This window comes from Dromiciops gliroides, chromosome 1 (genome assembly GCF_019393635.1).
Source record: "Dromiciops gliroides isolate mDroGli1 chromosome 1, mDroGli1.pri, whole genome shotgun sequence".
In the NCBI taxonomy this organism is placed as follows: Eukaryota; Metazoa; Chordata; class Mammalia; order Microbiotheria; family Microbiotheriidae; genus Dromiciops; species Dromiciops gliroides.
The window spans coordinates 392,281,475-392,294,190 of NC_057861.1; positions in this window are offsets into that span (position 1 = coordinate 392,281,475).

Consider the following 12,716-nt stretch of genomic DNA (forward strand, 5'->3'; position numbering starts at 1 on the left):
TTTATATAATCAAAAATATTTATTTTATATTTTGTAATGCTTTCTTTCTCTTGTTTGGCCCTAAATTCTTCCCTCATTCATAGATCTGACAGGTAAACTAGTCCATGCTCTCCTAATTTGCTTATGGTATCACTCTTTTTTGTGGGGGGGGCAGGGCAGGGCAATGAGGGTTAAGTGACTTACCCAGGGTCACACACTAGTACATCAAATGTCTGAGGTTGGATTTGAACTTAGGTCCTCCTGAATCCAGGGTCAGTGCTTTATCCACTGTGCCACCTAGCTGCCCCTGGTATCACTCTTTATGTCTAAATCATGTACCCATTTTGACCTTTTCTTGGTATGTTGTGAGATGTTGGTCTCTACCCAGTTTCTGCCGTACTATTTTCCATTTTTCCCAGTGGTTTTTGTCCTAAAAGTTTGGAGCTTTGGGTTTATTAAACACTAAAATACTATTGGCATTTACTACAATGTATTGTGTACTTAATCTGTATCACTGATCCACCAATTCCAGATTGTCTTAATGATTACCACTTTAAAATACAGTTTGAGATTTGGTATGGCTAGGCAACTTCCTTCACATTTTTTTCCATTGATTCCTTTGATATTCTTCACCTTTTGTTCTTCCAGAAGAATTTTGCTATTATTTTTTCTAGCTCTATAATATACTTTTTTTGAAAGTTCAACTGGTAGTAGAGAGTAGTAATATACTATGGAAATCAAAGTGTTCAGGTGTCAAAGCTTAAAAAATTGTTAGTCCATTATAAGAAGGAACAGTTAATAAGCAAAAAAGCAAACATTGTTTAATTATCAATTTTTCAAACCTAGTTCAATGCCATGAAAGGTGGTGTGCTGTAATGTGAAGAGCACTGGTATTAGATCTAGATTTTAATCCTTGATGCAGTATCTTTTAGCTATTTGGCTATAGGCAAGTTATTTAACCCCTTTAAGACATATCATCTGTGAAATGGGAGTGAACATACTTTTACTTGATGATGACTTGTAACTTTTGTTCAATCATTCAAGCAGTATTAATTAAGTGACTATTGTGATATGCCAGACTTGGCGATGCTTGAGATGGAGAGACAAAAATAAAATGTTGTTTGCCTTAAAGGAGTGTGCATTATAGGGCAGGTGGGAGAGTGTGATGATACACACATTATCTCTGTTGAATTAGATGGGTGAGTGCATGAGTGGAGAGAAACAGAAGAACTTAAGAGAACTTGTGGAGGCAGAAATCAGGACTTGGCAATTGATTGGATAAGGGATGGGGGTGGGGTGGGAAGAATCACAATTACTCCTGCTTTCTAAACTTTGTGACTGGAAGGATCCACAGCAGAAATAGGAAAGTTGTGGTATATGAATGTAATGGAATACTATTGTGCTGTAAGAAACTATGAGCAGGCAGATTTCAGATAAACCTGGAGAGACTTACATGAACTGATGCTGAAATGAGCAGAATCAGGAGAGCACTGTACACAGCATCAACATTGTGTGATGATGAACTGTGATAGACTTAACTCTTCTCTGCAATACAGTGATCCAAAAAAAATTCCAAAGAACTCATGATGGAAAATGTTCTCAACATCCGGGGAAAAAAAGAACTGTGGAATCTGGATGCAGACTGAACCATACTGTTTCTACTTTTGTTTTTTTGAGGTTTCCCCCTTTTGTTCTGATTCTTCTTTCACAACATGACTAATGCAGAAATATGTTTAATGTGATTGTACTTATATAACCTATATCAGATTGCTTGCTGTCTTGGGGAGGGGGGAGAAAAGGGAGGGAGGGAGAAAAATTTGGAACTAGAAATCTTATAAAAACAAATGTTGAAAACTCTCTCTACATGTAACTAGAAAATAATAAAATATTTTTATGATAAAAAAGAAATAAGGGGGGCATCTAGGTGGCACAGTGGATAGAGCACTGGCCCTGGAGTCAGGAGTACCTGAGTTCAAATCCAGCCTCAGACACTTAACACTTACTAGCTGTGTGTGACCCTGGGCAAGTCACTTAACCCTAATTGCCTCGCTAAAAAAAAAAAAGAAAGAAAAGAAATAGGGAAGTTAAGAAGAGAGGAGGGCTTTGGGGAAAGAGAGAATGAAACAGTTTTGGGTGTTTGTTAAATGTGGAATACTCATGAAATATCCAGGGGGAGATGTGGCAGTTGGAGATGGAGTTAGCATGCAGAACTGGAGCTCAGGAGAGAGATGAGGTCTGGATATATAGATGGGGGAGCCATCTGAATAGGGATGATGGATGGAGTTGGGGAAATTTTTAAGATCCTTAGGAGAAAGTGTAGAGAGAAAGAAGAGAAGCCATGAGAGAGCATTTGGGGATGCCATGGTTAGGGAGTGGGGCACAGATGATTATCCAACAATGGAGACTGAGGAGTAGCCAGACAGGTAGGAGGAGAACCAACTTAGTCAATTACTAAATACTTATCAATCATTTGTTATGTACCAGACACTGTGCTAGGTGGTGGGGATACAAACAAAAAGAGGAAACCTCTTCTCTCAAGAAGCTTGCATTCTAACAAGAGAGACAAGAAGTCCACACATGAGTATATCCGGAATAAATATAAAGGAAATAAGTATAAAAAAATTCAGAAGGGGCAGCTAGGTGGCAAAGTGGATAAAGCACTGGCCCTGGATTCAGGAGGACCTGAGTTCAAATCTGGCCTCAGACACTTGACACTTACTAGCTGTGTGATCCTGGGCAAGTCACTTAACCCTCATTGCCCCACTAAAAAATTAAAAAAAAATTCAGAATAGTTAAATGCAAGGTAGTTTTGGAGGGAAGGTATTGATCTTTGGAAGGGCATCAAGAAAGGCTTTATATAGAAGGTGGTGCTTAGGCTGTATTTTGAAGGAAGACAGGGATTCTCTGAAGTGTTGAGGGAGTGCATTCCATGGATAGGAGATAGTCAGTGCACAGGCATGGAGATGAGAGCTGGGGTATCATGTGTGAAAAGCAAAGAAAAAGCCAGTTTGTCTGGATCATAGACTGAGGAAGGGGGAGTAATGCCCAGTAAGGCTGGAAAAACGGACTGGGGCCAGGGTCAGTTGCTTACTACGTGCCAGACATTGTCTTAAGTGCTAGAAATGCAAAGAAAGGCAAAAGACAACTTTGCTCTTAAGCTAAACAGAGGAATAAGGGATCCCCCAGGCATTAGAGGATAGAAGGATGAAGTGATAAGGTCATATCTGTGCTTAAGGAAAATCATTTTGGCCTCAGTGTTTGGGATGAGCTAGAGTGGTTAGAGACTTGAGGCAGGGAGCTCAATTAAGAAGGCTGTTAGAGGGGGCAGCTAGGTGATGCAGTAGATAAAGCACTGGCCCTGGATTCAGGAGGACCTGAGTTCAAATCCAGCCTCAGACACTTGACACTTACTAGCTGTGTGACCCTGGGCAAGTCACTTAATTCCCATTGCCCTGCGGATGTAAAAAAAAAGAAAAAAAAAGAAGACTGTTTGAACAATCTAGGCAAGAGGTGATGAGGTGAACTAGGGTGACAGCTATATGAATGGAGAGGTTTGGACACACGAGATGCTGTGGAGGTAGAAACAGAAAGATTTGGCAACTGATTGGATATATGGGATGAAGAAGAGTGAGAATTTGAACATAAAGATGAGGTTACAAACCTGGGAGAGATTTGTAGAAGGTTGGTGGCACCTTCAACTGCAATGGGAAATTTGGGAAGACAGGATAAAACTTTAGTTTTTGACATGTTGCATTTGAGTTATTTTAGGGAATTCAAGTTTAAAATGTCCAATAGGTAACTGAATGTGGCAAAGCTCAGGGCAGAGACTGGGACTGGATATATAGATTAGTGGCAACTGATGAAGTCACTGAGAGGGAGAATAGAGACAGAAGAAAAAAAGGCCCAGGAAAGAGCCTTGGGGAACATTCAGGTTTAGGGGGCATAATATGGATATAATATTCAGTAAAGGAGAATGAGCAGGAGTAGTCAGATGTGATGTTTAAAACTAAATGTGTGGTGGTCTTTTTTGAGGCATTAAGCATTTATTAAAGTATTTTAGATATTAGTAAAGAGAGAACACATGCCTCTGAAAGATAGGAAAGCCTAGCTAGTATCCAAGGGAGAGAGAAGAGAAAAAAACCCCCTTCACAAATGAGTCTCAGGCCCCAGAGAAGAAGTCCCTGTGCCTGTGAGAACGGAAGCTCCATGCGGGTCCTGAAGACAGGTAGTCCCTACACACTGCTCCAAGCTAATTGGCTGGTAGCATTCAAGTCCATTGATTGACTTGACTTGAAGGCAGTCCATGAATAGAACGTGCTGAGGTCAGAGTTCAGATCCTCTAGCTGGAACAAGGCTTTGTAAGTTAACTTCCTGGCGCTGGGCTGACCTTAAAAAAGGTCAGCCAGGCTCTCTTAGCAGGGGGGGGGGGGCCTGGGAATCCCCAAACCCCTATTATTAATAATTTTCTCACACAGACAAGGTAGGAAGAGAATCAGGAGAAAGAAATATTGTGGAAATCTAGAGAGGAGAAAGTATCCGGGAGGAGAGGGTGATCAACAGTGTCAAATCAACAGATAGAAGGAGGAGGACTGGGAAAAGATCATCTCATTTGGCAATTATGAGTTCACTGGTAACTTTGGAGAGAATAGTGATTGAGTAATGAGGAGGCCAGACTCTAAAGGTTGACGAATGAGTGAGAGGAGGGAAAGGAGAGTGTAAGTAAGGCTTGAGGGAAATGGTAGAGTCTAATAAAGTTTTAAGATATTTTTTAGCCAGTAAAGAAGGAGGGAGAAAGTCCCAGAAAGGAAGTGTCAAATGCAGTACAAGTCAAGAAGGATGGAGATTGAGAAAAGTCATCATATCTGCCAATAAATACTTTGTTTGGAAACTTTGGATAGCAGTTTCAGTTATCAATGACACTGGAAGCTGGATTATCAGACACTGAGAAGGGAATGAGAGGAGAAGAATTAGAGATGATGAATGTAGGTAGAGTTTTCTTAGAATGTGACTGAGAAAGAGGAGAGCAACAAAATGCAATAGCTTGATGGAATAGTAGCGTCAAGTCAAATTCTTTAAGGATGACTGAGATCTGGGCATGTTTAGCAGGGAAGGAGTCAGTAGATTAGGAGAGATTGAAGATTAGAAAGGGGATGATTTTTGGGATAAGATACAAAGGGATGACCCCAAAATAGAGTGTAATAAGGAGAGAGGCCCCCACCTCTTTCTCAGAGACTGGATTAAAGGAATCAAGGAGTTTGGGGATGTAGAATAGGGGCAAAGAGAGAGCCCAGAGCAAATGACTATCATTTTCTCAGTGAAATATAGGACAGGGTCCTTTGCTGAAGAGGGAGTTTAGTGGGCTGTGGTATAAAGAGAAGTTTGAAAAGAGAAAAATAATCTTGGAATAGCTATTGTGAGGAGTATGATAGAGAGTCTATTATGAATGAGTAATGAAAGAGTACTGCCTTGTAGAAGTGGGGCCTCAACTGAGATTAGATGACATAATTTGTTGGTGCCCCAGAGTGCAAGGCTGCATATCTTCTAGGACTCTTCAGCGGCTTGTGGAAGAGAACAGAGTGTGTGTGTGATACAGGGTTGTAGTTTGACAGGGCATGGTTGTCAGCAGGATAAGGGGGCAAGAGATCGAAGTGTAGAGGACAATGAATTGGTCTTAAATAAGGTCAAGACTGGTAAGGGAGGAAAATGTAGGCATGATGGCTTTGAGGGATAGAAGAATTTAATGCCTTTGTGTTGTTGAAGAATAAGTTTATGATTGTATGTATTCTTTGACCCAGTAATACCACTATAAGACATATCCCAGAAAGATAAAGAAAAGAAGAAGAAGGTGTACACATAACAAATATTGATTGCAGTTTCTTTTGGGGTGGCAAAGAACTTAAAAACCAAGGAGGTCCCCATCAGTTGGGGAATGGCTGAACAAATGATTGTATTTGAATGTAATGCAATACTATTGTGCTACAAGAAACAATAAAAGGGACTATTTCAGAGAAATCTGGGGAAACTTGTATGAATCAAAACAGTGAAATGAATTGAATCAGCAGAATAATTTATATATATATATATATATATATAAACACTATAAAGACAAACAACTTCAAGAGACTTAAGAAGTTTGATTATCAAAGGGACCAATCATAATTTTCGAGGAAATTATTTTAGAGACAAAGAGGTGATGGACTCATTACAGAATGAGACATACATTTCTGGACATGCTACCAAAGTCTTGAGTACAGAGAGTTGATGGACACAGGGTTTAGAATAAGACATACTGTTTTGAACATAGGCAAAGTGTTTTGTTTGATCAGCAAAAATTTTTCTTTTTTTTTAATAGGGTGGAGCGGGAGAGAGAGAGAGAGAGAGAGAGAGAGAGAGAGAGAGAGAGAGAGAGAGAGAGAGAGAGAGAGACTTGGTCATCAAAAAACATTTTAAACAATTAAAAAACCAAAAAAGAATAGGTTTTAGATGGGTTTGTCATAGGAATAAAGGAGGTTATGATCAGGTAGAAGAATTTTAGGAAAGTAGAATGTTTATGGGTAATGGTGATAGCAAGATCAAGGGTATGACCATCTCTGTGAATGAATGAGGTGATGTAGGTAATGGGTTGAGGAAGTGAATGAATTGGGAGGTCAGGGTGTTGAAAGACAATACCTTGTATATTAAAATCTCTAAGTATAAGAAGTGATGAGGAGTACTGATCCAGGTACTGGACTCCTTGGGAAAGATGGGACACCTTGGGGTTGACATGGAAGGGTTAATTGTCACCATTAACAAGATGATATATCTGGATGGTTCAAACCTCAAAGGAGCAGAAGTTCTTGAATGATAGTGGCAGGGGGAAGCAGCAATGAGGAGTAAGGAGTATTATTCTTCTTCCTGGTCCTTTGTGTCTGTGAGTATAAGAAAAGCTGTATTTGGTGCAAGAGAGGCCAGGGTTTTCTGGGAGGGGGCTTTCGTTTGGAGCACATTGTGTGTCACAGGGATTTCTGCCAAATGACGGAAGGAGTACAGGAGGAAAGGTTTGAGATGAAGGGAAGCTTGTTAGCTATGGGACAGGGGTTCAGTTGAAAGAGTCATGAACTTGGAGACCTGAGACCTGAGTTTGAATGTCAGTTTTCCCACTTACTTCCTTGGGCAAGTCACTTTATCATTCTGGGATTCAATTTTATCATTTGTAAAATGAAAGGATCTTACAAGATTGCTTCTAAGGCCTTTCAAGGCTCTAAGTCTAGGTTACAGAGGCAGCATTCTTAGAGTCTTTGATCCTGAGGACACAATGGAGAGGGTCTACACCTGGCTTCTTAGGAGGGCCAGAGCTGAGATAGGTGGGAATTAGAGATAAGGAGTTACAGCAGGAGAATAGGGGTTTGTAAGCCTTAATAGTGCTGTAGAATTCTGAGCTATCACTGTGACCTTAATCTTATGGCCTCTCTTAGAAGGAAAGGTAGAATTGAACAAATCAAGTGGGAAAACCATTGAAATAACTGTTTATAAGTTGATCTACTTCCCAGACTCTCTCAGGCTTTTTGGCCTCTCTTATAATCTATGCCTTAATCACTTGAGCCTATTATGCTTGTTTTGGGGAACTCAGAAAAGCTGCTATTGCTGGGAGTGTGAATGATTGGAGCTCAGGGCCAGAACACTCTTTGTTCATATCTTGAGGACTCTGTTAAATCCCAGAGTCACTTCTTTGGTCAGGACTCATGGCTGTTTCTGTGCCAACTTCCAGGGATCAAGATCTCTGGACTGATTATAGGGAACATTGGAAACACCCCCAGGAAGACTTCAGATGTCTGAGGCCAGTTGAAAGTGCCCTCCTGGCCTGGGTAATGCTGATTAAAGATGACAAGTCTCTGCTTTGGGGAAGGTTGCTTCTCATCACCACCAGCAGACATATCACTCTTCATCTCATTGGAGAAGAGCTAAGGGGAAGAGAAAATGGGATCTCTGGAGGAAGCCAACAGAACTAGGGAGAGTGAGCTCATTGTCCAGTGTGCTCACCACTTAGGGCAGAGTGTGTAGTTCAGTACTTTTTTTTTAACAGGGTCTATCAATGATCGTAGAACCAAGGGAGTGGGAGCTTCCTTTTCTTTTGATAATAACACTTAAAAAATAAAAACAACCTTTGTTTTAATGAGAAAAATTGGATTCTTCTCAGCTCCCTGTCATTGAATTTGGGTTGGGAGGGTAAGATAATTGACAACAGTGCTTGGAAAATGAAAACTACGTAATTAAATTATAAGGCATGGGGCAGCTAGGTGGAACAGTGGATAAAACACTGGCCTTGGATTCAAGAGGACCTAAGTTCAAATCCAACCTCAGACACATGACACTTACTAGCTATGTGACCTTGGGCAAGTCACTTAACCCTCATTTCCCTGAGGGAAAAAAAATTATAAGGCATGGTGATGATGATGGGCATAGACAGCATATTGTAGTGAATAGAACATTGGACTTGGGATCAGGATACATGGGTTCAAATACAACTCAGACAGTAATTAGCTATGGTAAGGGGAAGTCATTTAACCTCTCTAGAGTCTGTTTCCTTGTCTGTAAATTAATATTTGCACTACTTACCTCAGGGAGGTTGTGAGAAAAGTGCATTAAGGCATTACGCAAATATAAATCATAATGGTGATAGCAATAGGAACTGGACTTGTGACGTTGCCAGTGTAGGGAGCTCCTACAGAGGAGCTAATTTAAGGTCAACACCTTCTCTGCATCTTGAGCATCTAGAGCACTGAAAGGCTAAGTGATTGTCTGAGGTCATATTACCAGAGGCAGGATTTGAGCCCAGGTCTAACCACTATACTACACTGCTTCTCAGTGATACTGCTGCTGCTGAATCAATGAATATTTACTAATACTCTACTAGGTTCCAGGCACTATGATAAGTGCTGAGAATAAAAAGACAAAAATGAAACAGTTCATGATTTCAAGGAGCTTACGGTACAGTGACTGTTGATTGATTGATTCCAATAAGGGAAACACCATTTACACACACACACACACACACACACACACACACACACACACACACAAACACATATGTAACAAAAAGTAGTTTGGAATTCCAAGAGGCAGAGATAAGTAAGGAGAGAAAAGTATTTCGTGTGTGTGTGTGTGTGTGTGTGTGTGTGTGTGTGTGTGTGTGTGAGAAAGTAAGTTGACCAGTATGGACAGACTACAAAGTGCAAGGAGGGAAGATGTCTACATGCACTTTAGGATTGGGGTGTTAAGGTAGATGTCTATAGCTGTTGAGTAGCAAACATAATATAAACTTCAAAACAAGGGCCAACTAGTCTAATTATATCTAGTTCATTTTTAGCCACCAAGCATTCAATCTACAAGTCAGTAAGCCACCAGCTTGAAAACAGATCATAAAGCTTCATTGTCCCCATCAGATGCAACACTCTCATTAATTATAAAATATATCAGGCAATTAAATCTGATATGAGGTCTTGGCTTAATGATCTTCTGGGTGAGAGGAGGAAATAGAACTGCAGGAGAAAATGGTGAAGGATAATGTGAGTATATGGTAAGTTTTGGTCCCGGTACAGAAAACCCAGGGGAAAAACATCTTATTTTTGCTTGAATAAACTGGGAATAGTTTTGTGAATAGTTTCAAATTTACCAGCTTTCCATACAAATTTGAGTGAACTGGGGGCAAGGTCAGTAAAAATAGTGAAAATCAGAATTATAGAATATTTAAAAAGAAATGGGTTTTCATAGCTTTTAGGTACACAGAGTAACTAAAACCAATGACTAGTTTGGCAACTTGGCAAAAAAGTGTTGCCAAGAAGGGGTCTTGCCAAACCTGCTTTTTGCTATGTAAATGGGTGATGATTGTGATTTATTCACCTAATTAGGTCATCCATCCCCTCTTTAATCTTACTGTAATTTGCTTAGCAAATGTTTTATCCATATGGTGTAAAGTTAGATTTGTATCAAATAGAAATGATCACCAAACAAAATTCAATTGGCAAAGATTTGAACCCAGGTCATCTGTCTCCAAACCCAATGTTATTTCCTCCCTCCCTTCCTTCCTTTCTTTTCTTTTTTTTTCTTTTGGTTTATTTTTGCAGGGCAATGAAGGTTAAGTGACTTGCCCAAGGTCACTAGCTAGTAAGTGTCATGTGTCTGAGGTTGGATTTGAACTCAGGTCCTCCTGAATCCAGGGCCGGTGCTTTATCCACTGAGACACCTAGCTCCCCATCCCAATGCTATTTCCACTATGAAATTCAGACCCAACTGAATTTTGTTCATTGATAAATTGTATTTGGTACAAACCTTAACTTGACACCACATATGGAAGAAACAGTACCTGATATATAAGTACCAGCAAGTGCTTAATAAATACTTTCACTGATTGATTCATGAATCATATATTCTGTGCTGTCTTATTTTCTTTTTACCTCTCCATTGGGGAGACTTAGTCTCTTTAATAAAACTGTAAGTTCCTTAAAGGCAAGGCTTGATTCATTATTATTAGAATATTATGTACATTATTAGAATGTACATTTCTTGAGGGCAGGGACTGCCTCATTTTTGTATTTATAGCACAGTACCTGACACATAAATACCAGAAAGTGCTTAATAAATACTCTTTCACTGATTTATTCATTCATGAGGCATATATTCCATGTTTTCCTTTTTTTCTCTTTACCTCTCCATTGGGGAGACTTAGTCTCTCCAATAAAGATGTAAATTCTTTGAAGGAAGGACTTGACTCATACTTCCTTGTAGCCCCAGAGCCTGGCCAAGTATTGATCATAGTAGGTGCTTAATAAATGCATAAACAAAGTCATACAAGGAGTATTTCAAACCAGGTGCTCTAATTCTAGATTCAATGTAATGAGTATAATGCATAACTTCCTCAAGGCTATGACACCAGATTGTTCAGGGCCTAAGTAGGAACTGCCATCAATGTCAATTCATTTGCATATAAAATGGAAGGTTGGTCTAACACATAGGTGGTGAAACTGCCTGTTATCAACACCTGAAATTTCACTCTCAGACCATCATCCTCTTGAGTTAGGCTTTGTCTCCCATTCAATATAACTCTTGACTCTCAGCTCCACCCTAGAGGGATCACAGAATTTAGAGCTAGAAGGAACCTTAGAGATCTGTTAATGCAACCCTCTCATTTTGAAGAAGAGAAACTGAGGCCCCAAAAGGGGAAGTCACTTTCAGAGAATGAAATAGGTAATAGAGCAGCATTGGAACTAAGGTCTTCTTGATTGTGGAAGTAATACATTAATTCATTATCAGTTGCTCTTATAGTGCTGGTAAGTAGCACTTATATAGCATAAGTGCTTTACATATATTGTCTCATTTTATCCTTACAATCATGGGAGGTAGGTAGTATTATTGCCCCCATTTTACAGATGAGAAAACTGAGGCATACAGATTAAGCAACTTGCCAAGGATCACACAGTTATTATGTATATGATTCAAAAATTGAACTAAAGTCTTCTTGACTCCAGCTCCAATACTCTATTCACTCTACCACTGAACTTCCTCAGATCCAGAAACAAACTAAACACTGGTATTTTGTGAGCAGAGATAAAGTAGAAAGCACAAGAGAAAGAAGGGCCTACTAAGAAAGGCTCATGCAAAAACAAGGGGAAAGTATATTAGAGACAAAACTCACAGACTTCATAATTTTACTTCAGGTCAGCACTATATACTCTCAATTGTCTGGTTAATGATGATGCCTCCACCAACCTGAATAGTTTCAAGTTTGTACATTTATAAACATTTGTTTGTTTGGGTCACACCTTGTGGGTTATATATAGAAAAAGAGCATTAAGTAAAGAAGTGAAAGACTCCAGGTTCAGGCCCTTGAGAGGGACTTGATCTTGGGGAATAGCAAGTGTGGAAAGATAGTTTTTCTCTTCTCTTCTGCTTTTCCCCTCTTCTTCCTCCCCCTCTTCCTTCTCCTCTTTTTCCTTCTCCTCCTCCTCCTCCTCCCCCTCCTCCTCCTCCTCCTCCTCCTCCTCCTCCTCCTCCTCCTCCTCCTCCCCCTCCTCCTTTTCCCCATCTCCCTCATTAATTATGTTACCAGAAAAAAGAGACCAACAAAGTATCAAGGCCAGAGAAGAAAAGCGTATCAAGAGCAAAGGATCACCAAAGAAAGGAGAAGCTATACAAGAGAGGAGAGGAGAGGAGAGAGAGAGAGAGAGAGAGAGAGAGAGAGAGAGAGAGAGAGAGAGAGAGAGAGAGAAACACAAACAAGGAGACAGACAGATAAAGGATAGTCACCCTAGAAATGAGATCAACTTCAAGGAGTGTGACCTCTTGGACCAGAGACAGATAATAATTATGAGCCCATAAAGTCACTAATCCTTAGAGCCTCCAAAACAGCTTTACCAAAGATAACTTCATGAAGACTTTACTTACTAGCTCCTGGTGTGACTTGGGGCAAGTCATTTCAACTTCCTGGGCCTTAGTTTCTTCATCTGCCAAATGAGGAGATTGGATTAGATCACCTCTAATTAATGACTCTTCCAGGTCTTGAATTCTGTGATCCCTTCTAGCTCTAAATATATACTATGATTTTGTTTAGACCTTTCTGCCATGACTATAAGAATTTATTGAACATCTACCATGTTCAATACTTGGTCAGGCTCTGGGAATACAAAGAATTATTAGTCAAGCCCTCCCTTCAAGTAATTTAAAATTTTATTGGAGAGACTTATTTTTCTCAATGGAGAGAT